The sequence below is a fragment of the Pristiophorus japonicus genome, chromosome 21 (assembly GCF_044704955.1).
Source record: "Pristiophorus japonicus isolate sPriJap1 chromosome 21, sPriJap1.hap1, whole genome shotgun sequence".
NCBI lineage: Eukaryota > Metazoa > Chordata > Chondrichthyes > Pristiophoridae > Pristiophorus > Pristiophorus japonicus.
The window spans coordinates 16,738,020-16,764,261 of record NC_091997.1 but is presented as its reverse complement, the minus strand read 5'-3'; the positions used below and the strand labels follow the sequence as shown (position 1 = coordinate 16,764,261).

Genomic DNA, 26,242 nt, shown 5'->3' with positions numbered 1-26,242 from the left:
TTCCGAAGGCAAATTCTGGACCATTAAATGTTATGGATTGGTAAGCCCAAAATATTGCTTCAAATTACGCCAGAGAGTATGGGCCCAAGTTTCCACACGATAAAAAACGGGCGCCCCTCCGAGCTGGGCGCCTAAAAAAAACGTCGCGATTCTGGAGCGTTCTGCAGCTCCTTGTCTGCCTGGCGTGGCGCCCAGGGGGGGCGGAACCTACACTCGCGCCGATTTTGTAAGTGGGAGGGGGCGGGTACTATTTAAATGAGTTTTTTTCCTGCCGGCAACCCTGCGCGTGCGCGTTGGAGCGTTCGCGCACGCGCAGTGTGAAAAAAACATTGGCACTCGGCCATTTTTGTAGTTCTTTGTAGCTGTTTAATTTTTGAACATTTTTTTAATAAAAGCACATTGCCATCAGCACATCAGCACTTGCGGCCTTCTCACTGTCTCCTTCCCCCCCACCCCCCGCGGGAAGAACGGGCGCCTCCTCCCCCCCCCCCCCCCCCCGCGGGAAGAACGGGCGCCTCCTCTTCCCCCCCCCGCGGGAAAGAACGGGCGCCTCCTCCCCCCCCCCCCCCGCGGGAAAGAACGGGCGCCTCCTCTCCCCCACCCACCCCCCCCGCGGGAAAGAACGGGCGCCTCCTCCACCCCCCCCGCGGGAAAGAACGGGCGCCTCCTCCCCCCCCCCCCGCGGGAAGAACGGGCGCCTCAGGCTGACTGCAGCATTCTCCGTGCCTGAAGTACTTTCACACAGGTAGGAAGATGGTTTATTTAATCTTTTCTTTGCTTATAAATGTTTATTCAGGTTGGATTTATTTGTATAATATTTGTATAAGTATAAATAAGGATTTATTGTAGAATTTAATGACTTCCCTTCCCCCCCTTCCCCCCTCCCCACCTCGTTCTGGACGCCTAATTTGTAACCTGCGCCTGATTTTTTAATGTGTAGAACAGGTTTTTTCAGTTCTACAAAAATCTTCACTTGCTCCATTCTAACTTAGTTTGGAGTACGTTTTCACTGTGGAAACTTTGAAATCAGGCGTCAGTGGCCGGACACGCCCCCTTTTGAAGAAACAATTCTGTTCCAAAGTAGAACTGTTCTACCTGACTAGAACTGCAGAAAAAAAAATGTGGAGAATTGCGATTTCTAAGATAGTCCGTTCTCCACCAGTTGCTCCTATAAATCAGGCACAAATCATGTGGAACCTTAGGCCCTATAACTGGAGAACTTAAAGTTAAGAACATAGGAACAGGTGAAGGTCATTTAGCCCCTCAAGCCTCTTTCACTATTCTAATAGATCATGGATTCATTTTACCCACCTTTCTCTATATTCCTTGATACCCTTACCTAACAAAAATCTTATCAATTGTAAATTTCAATTTATTCAGCATCCACAGCCTTTTGTGAGAGAGTTGAAGATTCCCATTTTCCTTTATGTGATAAAAATGCTTTGTAGTTTTACTCCTAATTGGCCTAAAAACACCTTGGGGCTGACATTGCCCACCTTTGGAAACGGGGTGCACCTACCCTGTTTCTCGTGTTTTTACCGGCGCAATGGATGCGGTGACCTCTTGAGCGAAATTCTACTCTTTGGCTTTTTTTTTCCGGTGGACCGGAGGTCGGTCATTATGGGGACAGATATGCGGCGGTAAGCGGAAGTTCGCAGTCGAGAGGAGCGGAAGTTGGGGGCGGGTGTAGTAGCCACCGCTGTCAGTCATCAGAGTAGTGCTGCTGATGATGTCATCACGGTGCCGTGTCACCATGGCTCGCCCCTTCACTTACAGGGGAGAGTCTGCACGATTGTTTAACTTCGGTCCACTGAGCCACCAGGGAGGATTTCGGCTGGGCCAGCGGCCTGGCACCCAAGGGGAGGTGCCAGGCTGCCCGTTGGCGGCCCAGCCGAACCCGGGGACATAATTGTCGGCCCGGCATAGCAGTCGGTCGACAAAAAAAAACATGGCGGCAGCGGCAATAGCACCTCTCCTTTGATGGGAGCCGCACCGCCATTTTACAAGCACTACAGCCTCACTGCACCAGCAGAAAAAAAGCCGCTTTTGGCACCACACTGTGGCGGCAAGATGTTTTCAGCAGAATTTCACACTTCGGACGGATCGGCAGCAACGGAGCGGCGGGGGGGGGAGCGGGTCACCGCTGGGATACCGCAGGAGCGGAATTTTAAAAATACCACACGTTGCACGAAAAATCGCTGGCCAAACTCCGCAGCGTGACCGCCGATTTCCAGCGGTAACAGGCCTTAAGGGAAGGGGCAATTTCGGCTCCCTCCACTCAAGCAGTGTTAAATGTTTGAAATACTCTCAAAGCAAAATACTGCAGATGCTGGAAATCTGAAATAAAAACCAAACACGCTGGCAGTACCTCAGTAGATTAGGCAGCATCTGTGGAGCGAGAAACAGTTAAAAAATGTCAAATATGTTTTACAAGTTGTTGCGTGTATCGAAAGTTCAAACTAACATTTTCAAATTGAATTCCAAAATTGAAGGTTTCAATAAAGTATCTATAAAACAAGATTTCTGCAGTGATCAGGAAGGTGTGTCTTTCAATGGTACTATAAGTGCTGCATTTACAATGAAGAGAAGCCAGTTGTGTTGTTTTTTTCTCAATTAAGTAGTGCTTTGCTGATAGAGCAATGGATGAATAAAAGACATAAAGATTAGTTCAAAGTCAGAATAAAGAAACCTAAGAAAATAAAAGCAGTAGGAGAAACAAAATTGAGAAAGATACCAAAACAAAAGATAAATGAAATGAAGAAATAATAGTCCACTCTTCATTTAATGTTACTTGATTCAGATCATTGAATAATTCCATGTATTTTTAAATTAAAAAAATAATGGAACTATTACCCGTTAGCTTGATACCTGGAGGGATGTCAAGGCAGCAAACTAATCAAGATTTATAATGGTGCTGAAGATTTGGAGTTCATAGCTCATATAGTTTTGAGCTCATCTGAACACAGATTGGATTACAATTGTGAAATCAATGTGTGTTTTGTTTACTGATTTACAATTTTACCATCTTTTTTCATTACCCCACCTCTGGCAAGCAGCTAGCTAGTTATGGATCGAGCCCCAGGTACCCCAGTCAAATTGTCAATCATGGCTGTCTGAGTCTGAACAGTGCCTGTTGGTGGGATAATTAACAGTGGAGGGCATCATTGGGAGCTCCCTGGCCTGATTTTGAAACAGACACTTTTGGGGGGAATTTTCCGAGGGATCAGCGGTGGCGGGTCGGGCGAAAAAAATATTTTTTTTTCACAGTGGGTCGGAACCCTGCTGTCACGCACCTTTCCCAAATGTCGGGTCTGTCAGCGCTGAGCAGGCCCAACGCACAGCAGCGGGGGAGGTAATTGAGGTTATTATGACCTTGTTAACAGACCATTAAGAACTATTTTAAGTTCACCTTCAGAGTTTACGAGGTCGCCCACAGAGTCCACGCTGCTCAGGGCAGGGGATGAATGGCCATGGAATTATCTCTTTTCTTAACAGCTGGAAATGTGTGATTAAAGCTCCCATCTAACAGCTGTTAACTTTCCAAGCTCAGAAGTTGCTGCTTACTGCATTTGGAAGACAGATTGAGCTTTACGCAGGTTTCAAATGTTTAGAATAAACAATCTATCCAGTGCCACCTCATTGGAACAACCTTTGTCACTGTTGAAAGATTGCTATTGCATTCTCAAGTTCATCTGCCATCTATTACTTTAGCATCAGTGCCCTTGAAACTCTCTCATCTTGGTCCTCAGAATCCCACCACGATCAGCCCCATCACCAGCAGCACCAGGCACAATAGCAGCACCAACAACAACACCAAACTTCTCCGCAATCACCTGATGCTGAATGGGACACAGGGCATCAGCACCCGACCACATTGCTGCCCGGGATGCCAGGGATGGCCTCACCATGGTCAGGTTTGCTTCACTTGATGCTGTACTCCCTGGCTGCCACATGATGCGCCAGGTTGGCACTACCCACACCAACACCATAAAGCATCCCTACAATGTCCAACCCATTCCTTTCATACTCATCAGCATTGCGGGGGTTCTATTCCGTCTCACCATTCACTGCAAATCACTACGCCACTTCCAAAGGCACACAGAGAAAGCAAGTCCTAGACAGCAAAGTGTCCAAAATAAAGATTTCAATGTTTGTCACCATATTAACAGAAACTTTACATGAACGTTGGATAAATCACCCAAGTGGCTATCCTTGTGTGTTGTTAGTTGGTATGATTGGACTTGGATGAGGGTGAGTGTGAGGGATGGCTAGTGAGATGGGGACGTGATGAGTGGCACAGCAGGATGAGGTTGAGTGTGGCTTTGCTGTAGCATTTTGTGATCTACTGAGATCATTGAAAGGTTTGAGCCATTGCAGCCTGGTCTGCCTGACCACATCCCTGCTTATGCCCTCCTGTGCAATGTGCAACCAGGCTGTGTTGGTCTCCTGGGGAGGTCTCTTCTGCCCATAGGAAGGGAAGAAGAGCTCCCTGTGTGCTGTTACTCCCTCCATAAGGATATGGAGGGAGTCATGGGAGAGTCTGGGTGCAGACCTGCACCTTTGTACAGTGCTTGTCAGTATTTGTAGCACCTCAATGCTGTAGAACACTGACGGCACAACTATCAAAATCAATTTGCACATGGTCCCTTTAAGGAAACCAGCTGATGATGTGTCATCAAATGACGTCATCAGGTCCGCTTCTTTCAATTGGCCGGCAAACGCGCTGGGTGGACTTAACAAGCCCAATCATGGGAAAGTCATTTTGGACAGCGGGCTGGAGCCAGCAGCGAGGCCGGGACCTGCCACCAACGTCACCTGCCACGGACCCGCCTTTGCTTCCAGGGTTGCCACCTGCTTGTTTTGCGAAATTAGACTAAGGCAGATTTATAATTGCTGCCATTAAAAAAAAATGCAGTGTGCAGACATGACTTAACTTGTTTCCTGTTTTATGCTTGTACACTTTTTTTTAAATGCCTTGTTTTGTCCAAAGCCCTAACCTCAAAGCCACTTCTTACATAACAAAGTATTTGTGTTTTATCTCAACAGCTTAACAGAGGGATAATCTTGCAAAAATAGAGACAGAAAATGCTGGAAACATTCAGAAGGTCAGGCAGCATCTGTAGAAAGAGAAAATGATTTAACGTTTCAGGTCGATGATCTGTTCTTAGGACAGATCATCGACCTGAAACATTAACTCTGTTTCTCTCTCCACAGATGCTTTGATCCGCAGAGTATTTGCAGCATTTTCTGTTACTATTTCAGGTTTTATCTGCAGTAATTTGCTTTTGTTACAAAAATAGAACTTGTTTTATTTCCTTTCCTCAGTTTTCTCCCTGTTTCTTCAAGATGTGCTGACTTACGCTTGGCTGCAGTTCTGCGAGTATCAGCAGCTTCAAGCCATCTCACCGTTTATTCCTCACGTGTGAGTCTAGACAGTGAGTGTAGTCAAGTTATTTTACTGTGGCGACATCGTAGGTGAGCTTGATCTCATCCTCAGCTCAACATCCACACATCCACAGAACATCCACTTTCTAGGAGAAGTTACTGGATACTAATCAGGAGCGGAAAATCCTATCTGATTTTTCCCCCCTCTAGCTTGGGGTCCCGTTCCACTACTCCTACCAAAATAAGCCAATTAAGCCCAGACCAGGCCTGTATGGCTCAGTACCACACCAGGTGATATAGTTTTCCCAAAGGACCAAGTTGTCTCAGTTTTACCAAATTTGTTTCAAGCTAGTTTTTCTCTTTCTTCTCAACCAGTACATTGGTTCAGGTGCAAAATAAATGCCACAGATAACATAGTTAATGCTCAGGTATCTATGGAAGAAAGGCCCCATGAAACCCATGCAATAAGGTTTGAGCTATCGCTATTGGCTAATTCAAACACTCATTTTCCTTTCACATAGCGATTATTTACTCATGCAACAATACGTTAATCATTATTTGACAATGATTTTACAATCTTCGTGGACCTACCATTGACCTGGATTGTCCCCTTTGTTGAACCAATAAACACAAAGAAAGGCAGGTGGGTGTGTTAGATAAAATATTTACTCATGATCCTATCCCATTTTGAAGTGGTTATTCAGTGAAATAAAGTTCATTGTTTTTTTTAAAGTACAGTCAATTCTGCTCGGAGCACAGAATATTTATAATTACACAGAACTGTCTCAATTCTAGAGAGACTTTAGTATATAATAACCTGTTTTATGCTGCTGTTAGGTTATTAACAATAGCCTGGAAATTGTGGTCGGAGGCTTGCCGCTGATGTATACCCCGAAGCACAAGAAAATGATGTACTTAACTTATTTTCAAATCCCTCCATGGCCTCGCCCCTCCCTATCTCTGCAATCTCCTCCAGCCCCACAACCCCATGAGATGTCTGCGCTCCTCTAATTCTGCCCTTTTGAGCATCCCTGATTATAATACCAATGGTGGCCGTGCCTTCTGTTGGCTAGGCCCCAAGCTCTGGAATTCCCTGCCTAAACCTCTCTGCCTCTATACCTCTCTTTCCTCCTTCAAGACGCTCCTTAAATCTTACCTCTTTGACCAAGCTTTTGGTCATCTGCTGTAATTTCTACTTATACAGCTCAGTGTCAAATTCTTTATCTCATAATACTCCTGTGAAGCACCCATGGACATTTCACTATGCTAAAGGTGCTATATAAATACAAGTTGTTGTTGTTGTGTCTCTGGAGTTTAGGACTCTAGCGGTCCTAGGCCTGCAGGCAAGTTCTAGATTATTCCCAGAATGCTGTCTTTTGTGTTGCAAGTTCCAAATATGAAGTCCACAAGTCACAGAGCCTTGTTGTCTTAAGTTAATGGTAATGTACACTGTAGGTTCAAAAAAGTAATTTATTTAGAAATGTAAGTGCTTTTATATTGGCAATTATTGGACAGTTTAGGAATGCTAATAAACATTATTACACTCACTAGACTCTTTAATAGTGAAGAGGCAACAGTCCGGAGTTGGGAGATGGACAATTAGAAAGAAAGTAACCACTGTTGTAACAGAATGGCATAGAAATGAATGGTCAATTTTTATTTTTAAAAATGTAAATTTTTTAATGGATAATCAAATTCCAAGTGTCTCCACAACTAAGTGAATGGCTTTTAGAGGCTTCACAATTTCTTTCACATTGTCTTAATTCCACCGCTGCAATTCGGCGAGAGTTTAGCGGCTGCGGTGACGATGATGACATCATCACCGTGGGCAGCGACCCGCTTTCACCCCCGGATTACAGCGACAGATTCAGGGGGTGCGTACCGGGGCTGTAGGCCGCTCGCGAGGCAAAATTTAAAGGGGAGAGAATGCTTTAAAAAATAAATCGGCCGACTTACTGGTCGCGGCCTGCTGCATGTTGGATCGCAGTGTCCGTGCCACAATCTTGCAGCCCAGCACTCCGGGTTGATGCCACGGCACCCCACTCCCCGGTGGTCCAGCTAGGGACCCGCAGAGTTGGCAGCTTGGCCCTCCCCTTTCATGAAGGGGAGGGCCCCTTCTACACAACACCGCGTAGCGCTGCATCCCTCTGGGAGTCCTTCCCTCCCGCTCATGCCCCACAGAGCAAGTGGAGCGTGTTATTTTGTGCTCCATTTGCTCTCTGGGGGGCAGTAACCTGAATTTAGGTCGCGGGGCAAGGCGCTATGCAATTCCACCCCACCCCCCAGGTCTTTTAGGTTGGGGATGAGGGGGCCGGGAGGAATCAACCAGAGATCCTACAATCCAGTGGCCTCTCCTGCTGGCGAGTGCACATTAATGGGCATCAGGTGAGGAAAGAATTGGGTTCACCTGTGACCCTCCCCCCTCCCCACAGCTGGATAACTGTCGAGCTCATGTCTGTGCTCACACATGAAGAATGGACATTTGGGTGAGGTTTAGCCAGGCAGCAGCTGTCCTTGGAACCAAGCCTCAGAATAAGTCCTCCCCAGGAGAGGAGTGAAGACAATCAGATGGGCAGGTTGCCTCAGCAGATTTGCATAAACTGCAACTTGTGCAATTTATTTTCTGCCTTTGCTCTAATGTTAATCACATGCTACATTCAATGCCCAAACACCTGTATGAAGAACAACTACTTCAATTGAGGTACTGGAGTGAATTCCTTCCCATGGAGTCATAGCCCAACAGGAGTGATAAGGAGATAAAGCAGTGAAAAAATAGGGAAAAGTTCATGTAAGGAGTGTAAAATAGTGATAATATATCATTGCTCAACTCCTTTGTTTTTCTTTCATTAGAAACAAGATGGCAACAAATAGCAGCCTCAGCAATGTGTTCTTGGCAATAATTGTTGTTTTTTTGACTAAAAGTTCTTGGTCACTGCCAACTTGCCAAGATGTTTATCAAATGATTATCAGGTGGAAGGAGTTTGAACAAGATCTGAACGGCAAATGAAAATCTCTTAGCAATCAACACAGGAAGTAATTTATCTTGTACCAAATATTGTTCAGCCTATTACACAGAAATTCTGAAAAATATACAGAACCCATGTGCCAGAAAATGCGACACATCATTAAGAACTGTGTTTACAGCAGCATTTCCAAAGTAACTAAACTGAAAAATAATCAGTCAGCAGTACCCCAGCCATTAATACCTCATTCGGTTGTGAAATCTGACTGAAAACAGCAAACCACTTATCATCAAAATACCTCTGCTGGTTACAGTACTTTTTATTCGAAGATATATTCCCTTTTTTTGTTCTTTACGCTCACTATATTAATACTTTATGTGGGTTCTGGGGCCCCATGGAGCAGAGGGCTGCCTTCTTTACACAATGTGGATTAGCAGCTTGCAGACATGAAGCTGCATGTACAGTAGAATGTTTTTATTGATATTTTATTGAAATTCTCTTGTTCTATACTCTGCTTGATTGAGTCTGAATAGGAGAACCCACAACACCACACTTACCGTACAAACTGAATTATATGTATATATCACTGAATTACCAGCAGAATGTAAATCCTGACTTAAAAAATGCCTTCTGTTTTATTTCCTTTCCCCCATCGCTTTACCAGAGTGAACACATGTCCAGATAATCCACTTGAAGGCCTCTTCCTGTCTGCTCCAGCACAGATAGTAGCATCCAGAGATATATTTAGTGAATTTGAGGAAGAGGTAAAGGAAGGAACAATAAAACTAGCCAGATTGTGGACCCTCACCATATATTAACTGAATGAGCAAGGGCTTGGTATCCTACTCGGCCTGCCTTCAGATGGGAGTTAATGCAGAAGGAAAAGGTTTTTGCAACATCCCCTCTGGTGGCCTGTTGCATAAAAAATTAGGGGGCGAAATTGGGCTACTTTGTGCCTCCCATTGGCCCCGCAGGGTTTGCTAATGGGAAGCAAATGAGATTTCACCCGGGTGAGGCGAGAACAGCGCCTCCCGCTAAATTGAACAGGGGTTTTGCAGCGTCGCTAACATGTAGCGCCCCACTCGGCTGCACATGGCGATGATGATGTCATCGCCGTGCGCAGCGCCCTGTTACCGCCCCGGAAGTTAAATTCGCTCTTGCCCCCTGTGTTCCCGCCCGGCGCTGACAATAACAGCTTCAGCCCTTACCGCAGTCAGAGCTCGTGTGGTGTCCAGCTGAGACTGCATGAGAACAGCCTGAGCTTCCATGCCACTAACGATGGTCTGCGTTACAGCACTAAGAAGTTGCGTTGCTTCTGCCTGTGCTTCAATGGAAGCTGCCACATCACCCATGACACATGTCATGAGGTCTGGATCCGCACGGTCTCTCTGGGGGTCCAACATCGTCTGCAGATTGGCAATGATGGGCTCCACGGTGTGCGCAGAGCTCTGTGCAATGTTGGAGGTGGACTCCTCCATGCTCCTTGCCATTGCTGAGAGGCTCTCGGGCACCTTTGACCTTTGCCATTGCACCTATCTTGTCGGATTGCATGGCCACCATCCGTCTTGTGAACGCCTCCCCATCAAGACCCTCATCTGAGTCCTGTGCAGCAGAACTCGCACATGAACTCTCCTAGTGGGGAGCTGTCTCCAGATCTACCCTTTCCCCTTGGCATGGCTGCGCCCCGCTAGGCCCCAGTGAATTACCCAGTGCAGACCTCTCTATTAAGCTAACCTCTAACGACTGCATAGTCTCTGAGCTGGTGCCTGTGGGTGAGAGTTGCAATGGCGCAGTGCTTTGGTCCTCCTCATCTTCTCCATCATCACTATCGTGGCGGGGTGGGGGGGGGGGGTTCAGGTACATGGAGCAAGGCGGACAGACAGTATCAGGAGCTGGAAAGTGATAAAGCCTTCTGGTGTAAGGATGGGAAAAAGAGAGGGGATAAAATTACCTTTGTTGCCCCCAGCGGGATCGACGTCACCAAAGGCCACGGCGCCCACCACCTGCACTCACTCCTCCAGGTCAGACAACTTCTGCAGCTGAGGTTCACCCCCACCAGTCCTCTGTTGCCCCCTCTGATTATGTGCCATCTTGGCCTGCAAAATAAAGGAACTTGTGTGAGTAAGAGTCCTGCTATGTGTGTGGGAGATATGCATGCCATCATTGAATAGCAATGAATGGAGGCGAGGCGTGAGATGGGGATGTGAGTTTGAGTAGCTGCATTTGTTTGTTGGGTGAGTGGTGAGGGAGTGGTGGTTTGCTCAGTGTGCACAGACAGAGGTTCAGAGGCTGGTATGTAAGAGATGTGGAAGCATGTACTCACCTTGACCACGCGACTGAGGTTATTGAACTTCTTCCGGCACTGTGTGAGTGTTCGATCCGCTACAATGCTGGCCGACACTTCCTCTGCCACTTCCCTCCACATGGCCCTGAAGACCTGTGGCAAAGGCCTCCTTCCAGTTGCCGGGAAGAGTGCATCCCTCCTTCTCTCAACTGCCCCCACCAATGCCTCCAATGCCACATTATTACAACGCCGTGCCCTCTCCCTTCCAGCTGTATTTGCAGCAGCCATCCCAGAAACTTCTTCCACATGCTCTCAGTTCTCCCTCAAGCGCAGCACTGGTGAAAATGAGCAGCTGTAGCTTGGTATAAACTCCCCTTTAAGAGCTGAAATGAGCAAGTGTGCAGGATTGAAGGATGATTGCTGAATACAAGTCACCTGAAATTGGGTAGCGCTCTGCTGTAAGCACCCCTGCAGTGCCCCACTGAGGTCAAATGAGATAGTGCTTCATTTACTGCCCAGCTTCCTTAATTTGCGCCTGGCACTAACTTTTCAAAGTTTTAAAAGTTAACACCCCAAACGCGGCACTACCAAATTTCTCCCCCTTAATGTCAAGGTGGCATAGTTTGATCACATCATCATCATAGGCAGTCACTCGGAATCAATGAAGACCTGCTTCCACTCCTGAGGTGAGTTCTTTGGTGGCTGAACAGTCCAATACGAACGCCACAGACTCTGTCACAGGTGGGACATATAGTCGTTGAGGGAAGGGGTGGGTGGGACTGGTTTGCCGCACGCTCTTTCCGCTGTCTGCGCTTGATTTCTGATCACAGTCCTTGCAATGAAAGGATGGTCTTGAAAACAGGCCTCATCTGACATACCCAACTAGGAGTTGTGTATTCTGAGATCTTGCCTGTTGACGGGAGAAAATATACTTTCTGAAGTGTTGTTGGAGCCAAAGAGCAGTGTACTCATGAATTGCTTCTTCTCATCCATGTTTCACACGCAGTGGGAATGCCTGAAGGGATTTCTGTTTTAACTTTGTTAGCTACAACTTGTCCTACAGCCAAGCAGTGGTTTAAAAAAAAATACAATAATATAGCCAGAATTAAAAATATGCAGGATATTCAATGCTCAAGTAGGGAATGGACACTGCCACAAAAAATAAAATTCAACATTTAATAAAATTCAACATGCAATAGCAGCAACCTTGTTCTCAGAAATGCTCCAAAACAGACCATTTGCCTGTCATGTTCCATTTATCATCATGAAGCATAATTTACATATGGAAATGCAAGTTTCTCTTGTCAGTAGCGCTGATTCTTTGCTCCCTTCAAAATAGTGCCTAGGAAAACTGGGCGCACCATAAATTGGTTATGTGAAGCACGGTGCCCATTTTCCAATCATGCCCATCACCAGCATAGCTCTGTTCTGCTGTCAGTGCTTTGGAAAATTGGCTCTTTGAGTTCGGATTAAACTTGCATGTGTTTTGTGTTTATTTAGGGTTAACTGTAAATGTGAAGCAAATGACATTTCTGCAGCCAGTAAGGCCACTTATCTTCCATCTAAACATGGAAAGTAGCTCTCTGCAGTACTAAAGGTGCAGTATTGTGACAAAGAATACATTTCCAGCTTGTGAACAGCGACAATTTAATTGTTGTCAAATGGCCACATTGTTTTGTAACTCGCATGTAGTTCAGTTGATTTTTAAAGCAAATTCAATTGCACTATGCATACACCAACACAATGTACATTCAATATTTATGGATTCATAACCACCAATATAATGACACTTCCTCTTAGTCATAAATGTGAGGTTATCCATTTTGGGGGCAAAAACACGAAGGCAGAATATTATCTGAATGGCGGCAGATTAGGAAAAGGGGAGGAGCAACGAGACCTGGGTGTCATGGTACATCAGTCCATTGAAAGTTGGCATACAGGCACAGCAGGCGGTGAAGAAGGCAAATGGTATATTGGCCTTCATAGCTAGGGGATTTGAGTATAGGAGCAGGGAGGTCTTACTGCAGTTGTACAAGGTCTTAGTGAGGCCTCACCTGGAATATTGTGTTCAGTTTTGGTCTCCTAATCTGAGGAAGGACGTTCTTGCTATTGAGGGAGTGCAGCGAAGGTTCACCAGACTGGTTCCAGGGATGGCTGGACTGTCATATGAGGAGAGACTGAATCAACTGGGCCTTTATTCACTGGAGTTTAGAAGGATGAGAGGGGATCTCATAGAAACGTATAAGATTCTGACGGGACTGGACAGGTTAGATGTGGGAAGAATGTTCCCGATGTTGGGGAAGTCCAGAACCAGGGGACATAGTCTTAGGATAAGGGGTAGGCCATTTAGGACTGATATGAGGAGAAACTTCTTCACTCAGAGAGTTGTTAATCTGTGGAATTTCCTGATGCAGAGAGTTGTTGATGGCAGTTCATTGGATATATTCAAGAGGGAGTTAGATATGGCACTTATGGCTAAGGGGATCAAAGGATATGGAGAGAAAGCAGGAAAGGGGTACTGAGGGAATGATCAGCCATGATCTTATTGAATGGCGGTGCAGGTTCGAAGGGCCGAATGGCCTACTCCTGCACCTATTTTCTATGTTTCCATGTTTCTATATAGGGACATCATATTTACCAGAGCTTACAAAAAAAGGTCAATTTTTCCATGATCAGGATAGATAGATTCAAAGAGAAAAAGATTATTTAGTTTCCATGAAAACAACCTCCTTATTTGTTTGTTGAACAAATAGCTCCCTTTTAACCAGCGCCAGGTAACTTGATCCTAATCTGATCTGAAATATATGTTAGGACACTTTTTGAGAGAGGTTACCAGAATCGGCAGGTATAGTGAATGGGTAAGATAGGGTAGCCAATGGTACAGCATATTAGAGCGCTAAGGAGCTGCATCGTGCACTGGTACAATATGGGTTTACACCCATGTTTGCATACGTGCTGCGTTCTTGATCTCAACGATGCTTCAACAGTCAAGAGAAGGCCAGGTTCCTCCTCATTAGGAGGGAGAGGGACAATTATCCGAGTGAAACTGGTTTGGATGCTTCCATCACATATCACCTGCACTTCAATTGAATACACCCTTTCCTGTTGCATATTCTCTGTCGATGCAAGAATGGGTACAAGCAGTCAAACTCAAGACACAGACTGAAGAAATGCCGAAGAAAGTCTCCAGTTGTGGCAAAGAATCCTGCTGAACAAAGCAACACATCAAAGACATTGCTGATTGGCGATATCCACAGAAGCACCAGTGAGGGTAGGAGAGATGGTGCTTAAAAGGTCAGTGCTGAGGTCACCCTCAATGACATGATGAGGTATAATTGGCAGGTACCTAAATATTTCAAATCTTCTTGAAATGTTTCATGCGGGTTAAAGAACAGTTACTTATTCATTTTAAATCTCAGAAAAAATTACGGAGCCGGCCAACTAGTAAGACTGAGTGTCCTGAGCGATGACTCTTTTCTTGCAGTGTTGCCAGGATAAAATCAGCGAAGCAGTGTGATACAGTCGCGATTTATATTCTATCTTGCCATCAAATTCAGTGAGGAAATGAATAAACAATGATGCAGAAATTAAAGGAAAACATTTAGTTATCAATATGGCTTAGCAAATATATCCAGTGAATGGCTAAATTGTACAGACTAGAATAGATCCTACGATTCCGATGTGTACTAGGTTAACTGATCTCAAACAGGGTTGCGACAATTAACCTCAGCACTCGTGGATTAAGAATAGGAAGATCATTCAGGATTCGCACTCCAGATGTTGGGGGAGGACATGATTCAGTTGTGGCATCATCCCTGTAATCATCATCAAGACTTCCACAAGAATAGTGGCCCCTTGGGCAGAGTACCAGAGAGCACCCAGCATCAATGGGACTGTACTCCAGCAAGAAAAGGAAGGTGTGGAGAAAAATTTGTGAAGACAAAAAAAATGATATTATTTGACAGAATCCCTCACACAACCAATGTAGAATAAGATGCATGACAATTGTGTTGCACAGTACATTGTGTTTCAAAATGCAACGTAGAAGCCATTTGGTGATTTTTCTTTTGCCATTAGGGTGATTCACCATGGAATATAGTTTGTTGAAACCTAATTTTAGATTTCTGTTCAGGAAAGGGTTAACTCAAAGCAGCTTGGAGTCTGGAATTTGAATTAAGTTTTTTTATCCCAACCTTCTGATAGTCATGTGCACAAATCCCCAATTATCAGCCATTTGACACAAACAACAAGGACGTTTTAATCGTAGAAAGCTTCCATGTTGCATTTGATCAGTTTAAAGAGGCACTGGGCGGAATGTCCCAGGGTGTGTCAGCTGACACAATCGGTGGCAGGTCGGGTGGGAAAGTGTTTTTTTTACAGTGGGTCGGGAACCCATTGTCAACCCCTCGCCATGCGCCTTTGCATGGTCTGCATGAAGGCGGCAACTGGCTCTCAGCTAGAATTAAAGATCTTTAGTAATGGACCGCGGGAGGCTCCTTTCCCTTCTGAGGTTAATCGGTGATCAAAACGGCCCTGAGATTGTCACACAGCCTTAATATTCAATGAGATGGATTAGAGCAGAGAGATACCAGATAATGTGAATATAATGAGTGATTACCTGCCGGGTCAGCCTAACTGTTCCCAGGGCTGCCTGAAAGGAGACATTGAAAATCAGAGTTCGCTGGGGCAAGAAATGAATGAAACTGTCAGAAAGAAAAGTCACAAATACAATGAACTGTGGAGCTCCAGAACACTATCACCACAAGTAGTGCAGTGGTTTGCCGTCTGGAGACCATGTGATGATCCGGAAATCGACACGGTCCCGGCCTGCAAGACCATCAGCAGGCCGGGGCCATTAGAGGGAGCAGCGTGCTGCTGCAGGAGGGCGATGACTGATTGCAATGTGGGCAGGTACAGCAGGAGCGGTGAGGTCGGGGCGAAGAAACAGCAAGGGTTCGTAGAAGGATGTGATTGGGGCCCAGGAGAGGCATGAGTTCGGAGCCCAGCAGAGGCGAGGGCCCAGGGGCAGCACGGGCCAGCCCACACTGCGATATGCGTGCGCACTAGGTCCGTGCAGCAGAGCAGGTCTCCAGTCTTCTTGGTTAATCCTTGCCATTGGACCAAGACCTAGCTCTGTCAAGCCCGTGTGGTGGCTGGTGTGCAACGGCCACCACACGTTAAAAAAATCCACGCACAGGCATCTTCCACCCTTCAACATGTAGTTCGGGACCTGGAATATTAGGTCCTTCATTGAAACACCTGTGAACTCAGCCCGTTTCGCCTGGAAGCAAGTCATCCTCGTTTCGAGGGACTGCCTATGATGATGATGATGATGCATCTTTGCAAATGTCGGGTCCGTCAGCGCTGAGTGGATCTGACTGGCAGTGCCGGGGCATCCAATTAAAATGATTAGCATCTAGTTGCCAGATGCTTAACAGCCTTTTTCACTTACCTTTTGTCTTTAACTTCATCAGCGCGGGATCCCCGCTGTGCGCAGACCACGGCTGTCAAGCTGAGGCGTGAGTTCAGTGGCCATTGCTCCAGCTGATTACTTGACAGCTTCAAATGTATAGTAAAAGCGCCCACCAGACTGATATTCATTTTTCTCAGGCAGAAGCTTTTTCTCACTCCATTTCCAGCTCATATTTTGCAGGCTTTTCACTTTCCACTCTCCAACCACTCTTACCTCATTGGAAGAACTCTCTCACACCATTGATAGAATGCTTCTGTCATCTCTATTTCGCCTGCCATCTACTCCATCATCATGGGTGCCCTTTATACTCTCTCACCTTGGCCCTCAGAATCGGACCATGGTGAGCCCCAACACCAGTAGCACCAACAACAACACCACCTCAGCAACCACCTGATGCTGCACAGGACAGAGGGCATCAGCACCCGAGTCCATTGCTACCCAGGAGGCATGGGATGGACACACCATGGCCAGATGTATTTCACTTGACACTGTGCACCCTGGCTGCCACATGATGCGCCAGGCTGGTACCACCTCATACCAACACCTTAAAGCATCCCTACAATGTTCAAGCCATTTCTTTCACACTCATCACTATTGCAGGGGGTACCGTTATGTCTCACCATTCACTGCAACTCACTCAGCCACTTCCAAAGGAGCACCCAAATCTGTCCAAGAATGCAAAGAGTTGAAAATATAGATTTCAACGTTGATAGCACATTAACATAAACTTTACATGGACATTGGATAAAATGCCCAAGTGCTATTAACTGCTATGATTGCTCTAGGATGAGAGTGAGTGTGAGGGATGGCTAGTGAGATGGGGATGTGATAATGTAGATAGAGAGGGATGGGTGGAGGTGCAAGGTAAGTTGGTGTGAGTAAGGATGTGCAGGAGTAGGGTAGGGAAGGCAGAGTGATGGGGTTGTGATGAGAGGCACAGCAGGATGAGGTTAAGTGTGGCTTTGCAGTAACATTTTGTGACCGAATGCGATCATTGAAAGGTTTGTGCCACTGCAGCCAGGTCCTCCTGACCACATCCCTGCTTGTGTCCTCCTGTACAATGTGCAACCAGGCTGTGTTGGTGTCCTGGGGAGGTCTCTTCCGCCCATGGGAAGGGAAGAGAACCTACCTGCTTGCTCTGATTCCCTCTGTAAGCATCTGGAGGGAGTCATGGGAAAACCTAGATTCAGCCCTGCACCTCTGCAGTGATTGCCAGTGTTTGCAGCACTTTAATGTGGACATGGTCCCTTGAAGGAAACCGGCTGATGACACGTCATCCAATGACGTCACCAGACCCGCTGCCTCTAATTGGCCGGGCAATTCATTTCACAGAGCAGGATGGAGCCAGCAGCGGGGACAGGACCTGCCACCGACATCGCCCGCCAAGGTGAGCAATATCCTGGCTACTGTTTGTAATACAACAACAAATTTCATTTGTAAAGCGCCTTTAATGTAGTAAAATGTCCCAAGGCGCTTCACAGGAGCGTTATCAAACAAAATTTGACACCGAGCCACATAAGGAGAAATTAGGACAGCTGACCAAAAGCTTGGTCAAAGAGGTAGGTTTCAAGGAGCATCTGAAAGGAGGAGATAGAGAGAGAGAGGCGGAGATGTTTAGGGAGGGAGTTACAGATTTCAGGGCCTGGGCAACTGAAGGCACTGCTGCCAACATTGGAGCGATTAAAATCAGGGATGCTCAGGAAACCAGAACTGGAGGGTGCAGAAGATCTTGGAGTGGTTGTCGGGCTGTGGGAAGTTACAGAGCTAGAGAATCACGAGGCCATGGAGGGATTGGAAAACAAGAATGAGCATTTTAAAATCGAGGCTTTGTCGGACCGGGAGCCAATCTAGTTCAGCGAACACATGGGTGATGAGTGAATGGCTCTTGTTGCGAGTTAGAAAATGGGCAGCAGAGTTTTGGATGAGCTCTAGTTTATGGAGTGCTACCAATTGGGCTACAGCTGACAATCTACATTCATTTAGAACCAACTAGACCGGTTAATTACACTATTGTCACAGTTATCCTTTTGTGAGGTGGTATATTTTCTTTTGAATTGCATCATCATATTGAAGTGTTTGACAAACAAAGAAAGAAAGGATGAACATGCACATTTTGAAGAATGACAGTGCTCCTTTAGAATATATGTTTGTTTGTTTTTCACTTTTGCTGTGAGCCTCATGGTCAAGCCCAGATTGTTTCCAAACATTGAAGTTTTATGACATTTGGAAATAGGCCAGGTAGCACAGTGTTTACAGGAGCAAAACAAAATAACTGTGTAGTCGGTCACAATTGCCAAGTGCTCCTCCAACTCTTGTGCAAACCGTCTCTGTTGGCTATTAGCCAAAAGAACATTTGAGAAATGTCTGTAATTAGAGAATATCAACTTTACGTGCAATTGAGAAGCAGCAGCTAAGTAGAACAGTTTGTACTTTGACTGGACTCGCAAACGTTAAAACACAACAACAAAAGAAGCATCTGAAAAACATCGCCTAGCAGTTCCCGTTACGGATTGAACCAAGCTGCTACAGACAGCTGTCATGTAAACAGGCTAGCGGACTGGATTTTCCACTTGTTGCCTTCTCTGTTTTCGCCCCGGAGGGTCGTCAATGGCAGCGGTGAGCTATTCCAGCCAGGCAGCCAGCTTCCAGCGTCCCGCCGGGGTTTTCGGGTCCGGTTTTGGCGGGGCGCGGAGCCTTACCGGCCGGAGGAGAGAAGCCGCTGTGCAACGCCCCTGGTTGCGATACCGGCTCAATTTCTGGCTCCCGCCCGACCCTTAGCGCTCCACAGAGCGCCGTGCTGGGAGCGCCTGTGATAGCGGGCAGTCCGAGTTGTAGCGGCCGCAGTGAGATAAGTAATGTCGACCTCAGGTAAGTGTGATTGTTTGTAATTGAATTTTTTTGCGATTCATGTTGTGGTGGACTGAGTTATTTATTGGGAATGTTATTGGTGGGGTTTTTTCAGGGTTTTTTTTTTTCTCCCCAGGCCTCTCTCAGAGTGCTCCAAGACTGGTTGTTTAACTCGGGATTTTTGCACGCTCAGCTGGCCTAGTGCCCTAAGAGACGTATGCAACGCCGCCCTTAGCGCTCCGCCCCACACTCAGGGCCCAGCTGCCCAATTTTGTTGACTGAGGGGCAAACTGTTCCCACTCGCAAATTTTATCGCCCCGCCGCCATTACTGCCCCGAAATGAGCAAAGCTGAAAAGCCAGCCTGCTGACAGAGAGCAAGGGGCTCTGTGTGTTTCCATATGTAGAAATGGAATACGGCACATATTGGCACTCTAACACCAGTACTGTATCAGATATTCCAATTAAGCCCCTGTTGATAAAAGCAACATGTAACTGAATCAGAGCAGAAACATAGAAACATAGAAAATAGGTGCAGGAGTAGGCCATTCGGCCCTTCGAGCCTGCACTCAATGAGTTCATGGCTGAGCATGCAACTTCAGTACCCCATTCCTGCTTTCTCGCCATACCCCTTGATCCCCCCAGCAGTAAGGACTACATCTAACTCCTTTTTGAATATATTTAGTGAAATGGCCTCAACAACTTTGATCCCCAATTAGTGCTGAATTAAGTGATCTAAGCCAGGGCAGTATTGAAGGTGCTGCAATTGTCTCAGCAACCCTGGGCTACAGAGGTCTTACTCAACCAGGGATCCTACTCCTGATTACTGCCCAGTGGCTCCTGCTGGAAAGTCTGTTAGTGTAGGCATTGATGGAAGATAGAATCAGGCTGGGGCGAAGTTGATGCCTTCGGGCGGGGAGAAATTTGGTGAATCTTTTTAAATTGTCTGCTTATGCATTCTTATTGACTAATAATGGAAGTGCAAGGGTAGGAAAATATTGAGGGGCTGAAATTTGTCCCCCTGCCAAAACGGGGTGCACGCAACCCGTTTTGCGTGTTTTTACCGCCGTGATGGTTGAGGTCGCCTCTTGGGCGAAATTCCACTCTTTGTTTTTTTTAAATCGGATCCGGAAGTCACTCTTAATGGGGTGGTCATGGCGGCAATGGCAACACGAACGGGGCGGAAGTTGCAGGGGGGATGCAGAGTGGCCGCCGTGATGACATCATCACGGTGCCACGTCACCACGGCTCTTCCCTTCACTTAAAGGGGAGAGAGCCTGCGTGATCTTTAAACTTCAGTCCACTAGGCCGCCAGCGGCCTGGCACCCAAGAATCACAGGAATCAATCTAGTTGCACCCACTCTAAGGCAGATATATCTTTCCTTAGGTAAGGAGACCAAAATTGTGCACAGTACTCCAGGTGTGGTCTCATCAAAGCAATTACAATTGTAGTAAGATTTTCTTACTCTTGTACTGCAACTCCCTTGCAGTAAAGGCCAACATACTATTTGCCTTCCTAATTGCTTGCTGTGCTTGCATGATAACTTTCTGTGTTCCATGTACATTGGTAGATGCCACTGGACATGTCTTCAGCCTGCTCTCTTGGTCAGCAAGCAGTGACTAGGTCATTCTTATTTTAAATTACTTTGCTGGAAAATGATCACGGTATAATTAACATCTTAGCTTAAAGTTCCTCCTGAGATTTATCCCTTTTCCCCAATGTGGTTTATCCTTGTACATTCTCTTTCAGACAGGGGCAGCAGGAGCATGGGAACACCACCACCTCCACGTTCCAACTCCAAGTCACACACCATCCTGACTTGGAAATATATCGCTCTTCCTTCATCGTCACTGGGTCAAAATCCTGGAACACTCTCCCTAACAGCACTGTGGGAGCACCTTCATCACACGGACTGCAGCGGTTCAAGACAGCGGCTCACCACCATCTTCTCAAGGGCAATTAGGGATGGGCAATAAATGCTGGCCTTGAAAGCGACGCCCACATCCCATGAATGAATTTTTAAAAAACAGCATGATGTAACATTTGTCATGCCTAATGAACAGAACTTAACATGAACCGTATAGTATTGTTACTGTCCATGGGTAAGTACATATAGACTATTGCATTGGTGACAGAATTAGGGGTGTTCTTTTTATGTGTGAATGGCTCATAATTCACAAATGAGTGTTAAAATGGCCTTTTTTCACATCCTTACTGAGATATTGGCCTGAATGGTCTGCTTTTGGCAGATTTGGGAAAGCCAGTCACAAAAATGCGTCCCTGACCCCAGCTAATCTTTTCGCCTTGGGATCATTAACATGTAGGCGGGTGGTCACACCCCTGCCAGGGAGTCCAGATGACGCAGTGGTGGAGCACTGCCGACGGCCTCTAAGGTGCTGCTGAAAACTTTGAAACATTTCACAAATATTTAAATCCACTACCTCTGGCCTGTGCCAATGAGTCACTCTGCAATCGACTGACGATGCTTTCTGCTGGTAAAAATACAACCACTCTCATTGCTATTGCAGCACTGGATACCAAGCACCCACAGGCATCCCTGGCATGCAACATTGTTATGGTGCAAATGATGAGAACAATATCAATGGACATATTTCCCTCATTTGCTTCTGCTTACAATACGTCTGGTATACCTGGGTGGGGGTATTGGATGCCACCGGTCACGTCCAGCGGAAAATTAGATCGACTTGGATGCAGCAGAGTGTGCTCTGACCCATCTTCCACCCCTACCTGCTCTAATTACGCAAAAGATTTGCAGGGGGAAGGCAGTACCTGGCAGTTCAATTCATTCAGTGATATTAAATGTCCGAGTGGCTTTAAATTACTTCTGGATTCACACATCACACACTGTTTCTCAGCCTTCTTCAGCGTTTTTAATTTCCCTCTGTGTGGTTGCAGAGTAAAGTTGTGTTTTAGTCACATTAAACAACAACCAACAACTTGTATTTATATAGCGCCTTTAACATAGTGAAACATCCCAAGGCACTTCACAGGAGTATTATGAGACAAAGAATTGGACACTGAGCCATTTAAGGGGAAATTAGGGCAGATGACCAAAAGTTTGGTCAAAGAGGTAGGTTTTAAGGAGCGTCTTCAAGGAAGAGAGGTAGAGAGGTGGAGAGTTTTAGTCAGAGAGTTCCAGATCTTGGGGTCTAGGCAACAGAAGTCATGGCCACCAATGGTTGAGCGATTATAATCAGGGATGCTCAAGAGGGCAGAATTAGAGGAGAGCAGACATCTTGGGGGGTTTGTGGGGCTGGAGGAGATTACAGAGATAGGGAGGGGCGAGGTCATGGAAGGATTTGAAAACAAGGATGAGAATTTTGTAATCGAGATGTTGCTTAACTGGGAGCCAATGTAGGTCAGCGAGCACAGGGATGATGAGTGAGCAGGACTTGGTGCGAGTTAGAACACAGGCAGCCGAGTTTTTAATCACCTCTCGTTTAAGTAGGGTAGAATGTGGGAGGCCAGCCAGGGGTGCATTGGAATAGTCAAGTCTCGAGGTAACAAAGGCATGGATGAGGGTTTCAGCAGCAGATGAGCTGAGGCAAAGGCGGAGAAAGAAAGACTTATAGAGCGCCTTTCATGACCACCGGATGTCTCAAAGCGCTTTAGAGCCAATTAAGTACTTTTGGAGTGTAGTCACTGTAGTAATGTGGGAAACATGGCAGCCAAATTGCGCACAGCAAGCTCTCACAAACTCTAATGTGATAATGATCAGATAATCCATTTTGTTATGTTGACTGAGAGATAAATATTGGCCAGGACATTAGGGATAACTTTCCTACTCTTCTTCGAAATACGTCCACCTAAGAGAGCAGATGGGGCCTCGGTTTAACATCTCATGTGAAAGACAGCATCTTGGACAGTGCAGCACTGGTATGTCAGCCTAGGTTTATGTGCTCAAGTCTCTGGAGTCCCTGGGAACCCACAACTTTCTGAATCAGAGGCGAGTGTGCTACCACTGAGCCACAGCCACATTGAGAAGGAAAGTATTTCTCCTTTGACTGTGCCTCTAACCTGAACTGACATAACCAGTCAAGTGCAAATCAGGTTGTGCTAATCTGTACTGACCTATTGAACCTAACAGTTTTATTCTGTGCATGGAGCAAATGTTATCTTTGAGCGTGCAAAGGTTCCAGGAGTAAAAATAACTATCAAGAACATCACACGTCTATCAACGACTCTTTGGACCTGTGTAAAATATCTTTTTGACTACAAGGCAAAAGAAGATTTGAGAAATGTATCTGTAATTGTGACCAGGGCAAAACTGATAGTCTCCGGTATTAATATCCAGCTAGTTATTGAGCAGCCCCACCCCTTTGTATAAGTGATCACCTTCATGTTAGATGGAAGATCAGTTAAGCAGAATGTGCTATGACTGGCAACATTGGTGCAACACTTCAAACGAATCATAAGTTGAGATGAATAGGGCAATCCTATAGCACAGCAGGTTTCTATATTAAATGTCAGGAATTTCACATGCCAAGCTCCCAACTGGAAAGTCCCTGAGTAGAGGCAATTTCTTTCCCAAAGGCAAGTGAGAAAGTTGAGTTGGTCAACATAGGTCATTGATGCAGTAACTGGTTATATAGCAGTAGTGGCAGAGGCCTGGAAGTGGATTGTCTTTTCAGCCAATGTGTGGGGTACGTAAGAACATAAGAACATAAGAAATAGGAGCAGGAGTAAGCCATACGGCCTCTTGAGCCTGCTCCGCCATTTAATACGATCATGGCTGATTTGATCTTGGCCTTAACTCCACTTTCCTGCCTGTTCCCCATAACCCTTGACTCCCCTATAGTTCTAGACTCTGTCTATCTCAGCCTTGAATATATTCTGCAGCTCCACGTGGTAGAGAATTCCAAAGATTCATGACCCTCTGCATCTTAAATGGGTGACCCCTTATTCTGAAACAATGCCCCCTAGTTCTAGATCCCCTCCACGAGGGGAAACATCCTTTCAGCATCTACCCTATCACGCCCCCTCAGAATCGTATATATTTCAATAAGATGGAGTAACATAAAAAAGTTGGTTGTAGTCAGCTCAAACACCAAAATGTCATAGGTGGTCCCTTATATCGAGGATGACTTGCTTCCACGCCAAAAAGGGGTGAGTTCACAGGTGTTTCAATGAAGGACCTAAAATTCCAGATCCCGAACTGCATCCTGAAGCGTGGAAGATGCCTGTGCGTGGATTTTTTAAACGTGTGGTGGCCGTTGCACACCAGCCACCACACGGGCTTGACAGAACTAGGTCTTGGTCCAGTGGCAAGAATTAACCAAGACGACTGGAGACCAGCTCTGCTGGACGGGCCTAGTGCGCACATACATCGCAGTGTGGGCTGGCCCGTGCTGCCCCTGGGCCCTCGCCTCTCCTGGGCCCCAAACTCACACCTCTACTGGGCCCCGATCACGTTGCTCCACGATCTCTCGCCACTCCTCCGCCTCGATCTCGCCACTCCTGCTGTACCTGCCCGTGCTCCAATCAGCGACCTAGATTTTGTTGACGTCCAATCCACTCGTCCTCTTCACAGCCGGCGTTCCGCTGTACCTTGAAGCTCCACACTGCTCCTCCTTTAAGGCCCCGACCTGCTGCTGATGGTCCTCGCAGGTCGGGGCCTCTGCACTGAATGCCGGCTCCACATTGTTCCTCCCCTCAGTGGTTTATCGACCCGCTGACTGAACTGCAACAGTATTTTCAAACCATTAGATAATGTAATTAATATGAAATGAAGAATGATTTTGGCACATATCAGTCACGTAGGCCCCGATATTAATGCCGTCCTGAGTTTGTGTGAATAGATGTATTTCTTTTAATGCTATTTGCATTATAATGTTATATTATTCAACTGTGGAAACTGCGTATATGTAGTCCAGCTGTGTTATACTGGCTGTGCAAACACCAAAATAAAAGGATTATTAAATGTACATTTCTAAAGGACATTGTTTACATGCAAAGTGTTCAGGAAACATTTTTTGTTTGCAGATGATCAATGTAAGTGCTAAAAATGGCACATTTTGCTTTTCTAGTCCTTCTCATTATTCAAACGACTGAAAAGTTTATCAATTGTTTTGTCATGAAGGCAGTGCCCATTTAATACTCCGAACTGAAACACTCCTCCCTTGGCAAGCATGATCACATTCTCCATGACCTTGTTAGAAGCTACAGTTACTTTGCAGTAAACAGCTGCGAATCCAGCTAGTTTTTCCAGAATGCATGTGCCAGACACGCTCTATTTCTGGTCTCCTGTAATTCATTCATGAACTTAGATCAACAAGTCTCTTTTAATGGCTGTTAAGATCAAACCAGTTTTAATAGGTTACGCTATTTCAAAGTAAGAATTACATTATTAATTAAGGTCAATGGAAAAATAATAACTCGTAAATCTTTGGGAAGACTGTCATCATTATACTCTGGAGATGCTGGGGCCGAAATTGCCTCTTTCGTTAAGGTCTCTGGCCACTGGAAAGCGACGGCCACGGAGCGACGGGGAATGGCCGCCGAGTTTCCGCGGACTGGCCGTCGTTCGCGCAATTGCCCTCGTGCGTTTACCCGGCGGTGAGCACATCCGCCCCGCTGCTGCCAAAGTCTCCTTAAGTGCGTCATCGGAGCGCGCACCACCAAGGACCCCCGCCCCGGAAGCAAAATTCAGCTGAAAAAGTATGGTCACCGCTTGACGGTGCCTACGTTGGGTTTTTGTGTCGTCATACAGTGCTTGCAGAAGACCGCCAGCGGTGTTTAAAGGTGTGTTGGGTTGAGCAGCATTTTGTCGATGACTTTTTCTCTGACATTTTAAAGCATTGCGAGTAGCCCTGCTGACAGCGCACTTGATTGACAGTGCTCCAGGCTCTTCCAACTCCACAACAGGGTGCTGTGATTGAGGAGGCTGGGCTTGGGGAGGAGATCGAAATGGGGGCAGGTCTCACATCAGCCATCTCCTCTCGGGCAACAGAGGCCAAACTCAGTGCTCAGGGGTCGCTGTAAAACCTGCCCTTTAACAAGGCCAGGGGGCAGCTGCCTCGTTGTGAGCAATTGGTCAGCAGCTAAATTTCGTGGTCCTAAGGCCACTCCGCCCCCACACCACTCCAAACAGCCCATTTACGCCTGCAATATCGCTCCTCTCCTTTTTACCACCAAAAATGCTGAATTTTGCTCAAATCACCACTGCATCCATTGCGGTGGTACTGAATGCAAAAAAGCAGCAGGTGCACCACCGTTTCGGGAGGAGGGCAGTTTCGGCCCCACTATTTCCAGGTTGAAAGGTAAGAAGCTG

At 46.3% G+C, this 26,242-nt stretch overlaps 1 protein-coding gene across 7 annotated transcripts in view; it reads left to right on the top strand.

Annotated features, from left to right (window-relative positions):
- The window catches only part of LOC139233843 (pyruvate dehydrogenase (acetyl-transferring) kinase isozyme 2, mitochondrial-like), a 54,531-nt gene extending 29,622 nt beyond the window's left edge, over positions 1-24,909 (top strand). For 2 of the 7 annotated variants that reach the window (XR_011588225.1, XM_070864429.1), the window contains one exon: positions 20,701-24,909. The gene's annotated coding sequence lies outside the window, so the exon portion shown is untranslated. Of the gene's footprint in view, positions 1-8,235; positions 8,977-20,700 lie in introns of those variants that run through there. The other 5 variants (XM_070864430.1, XM_070864432.1, XR_011588224.1 and 2 more) reach the window with 4 other exon arrangements.
- The last annotated feature ends 1,333 nt before the right edge of the window (positions 24,910-26,242 follow it).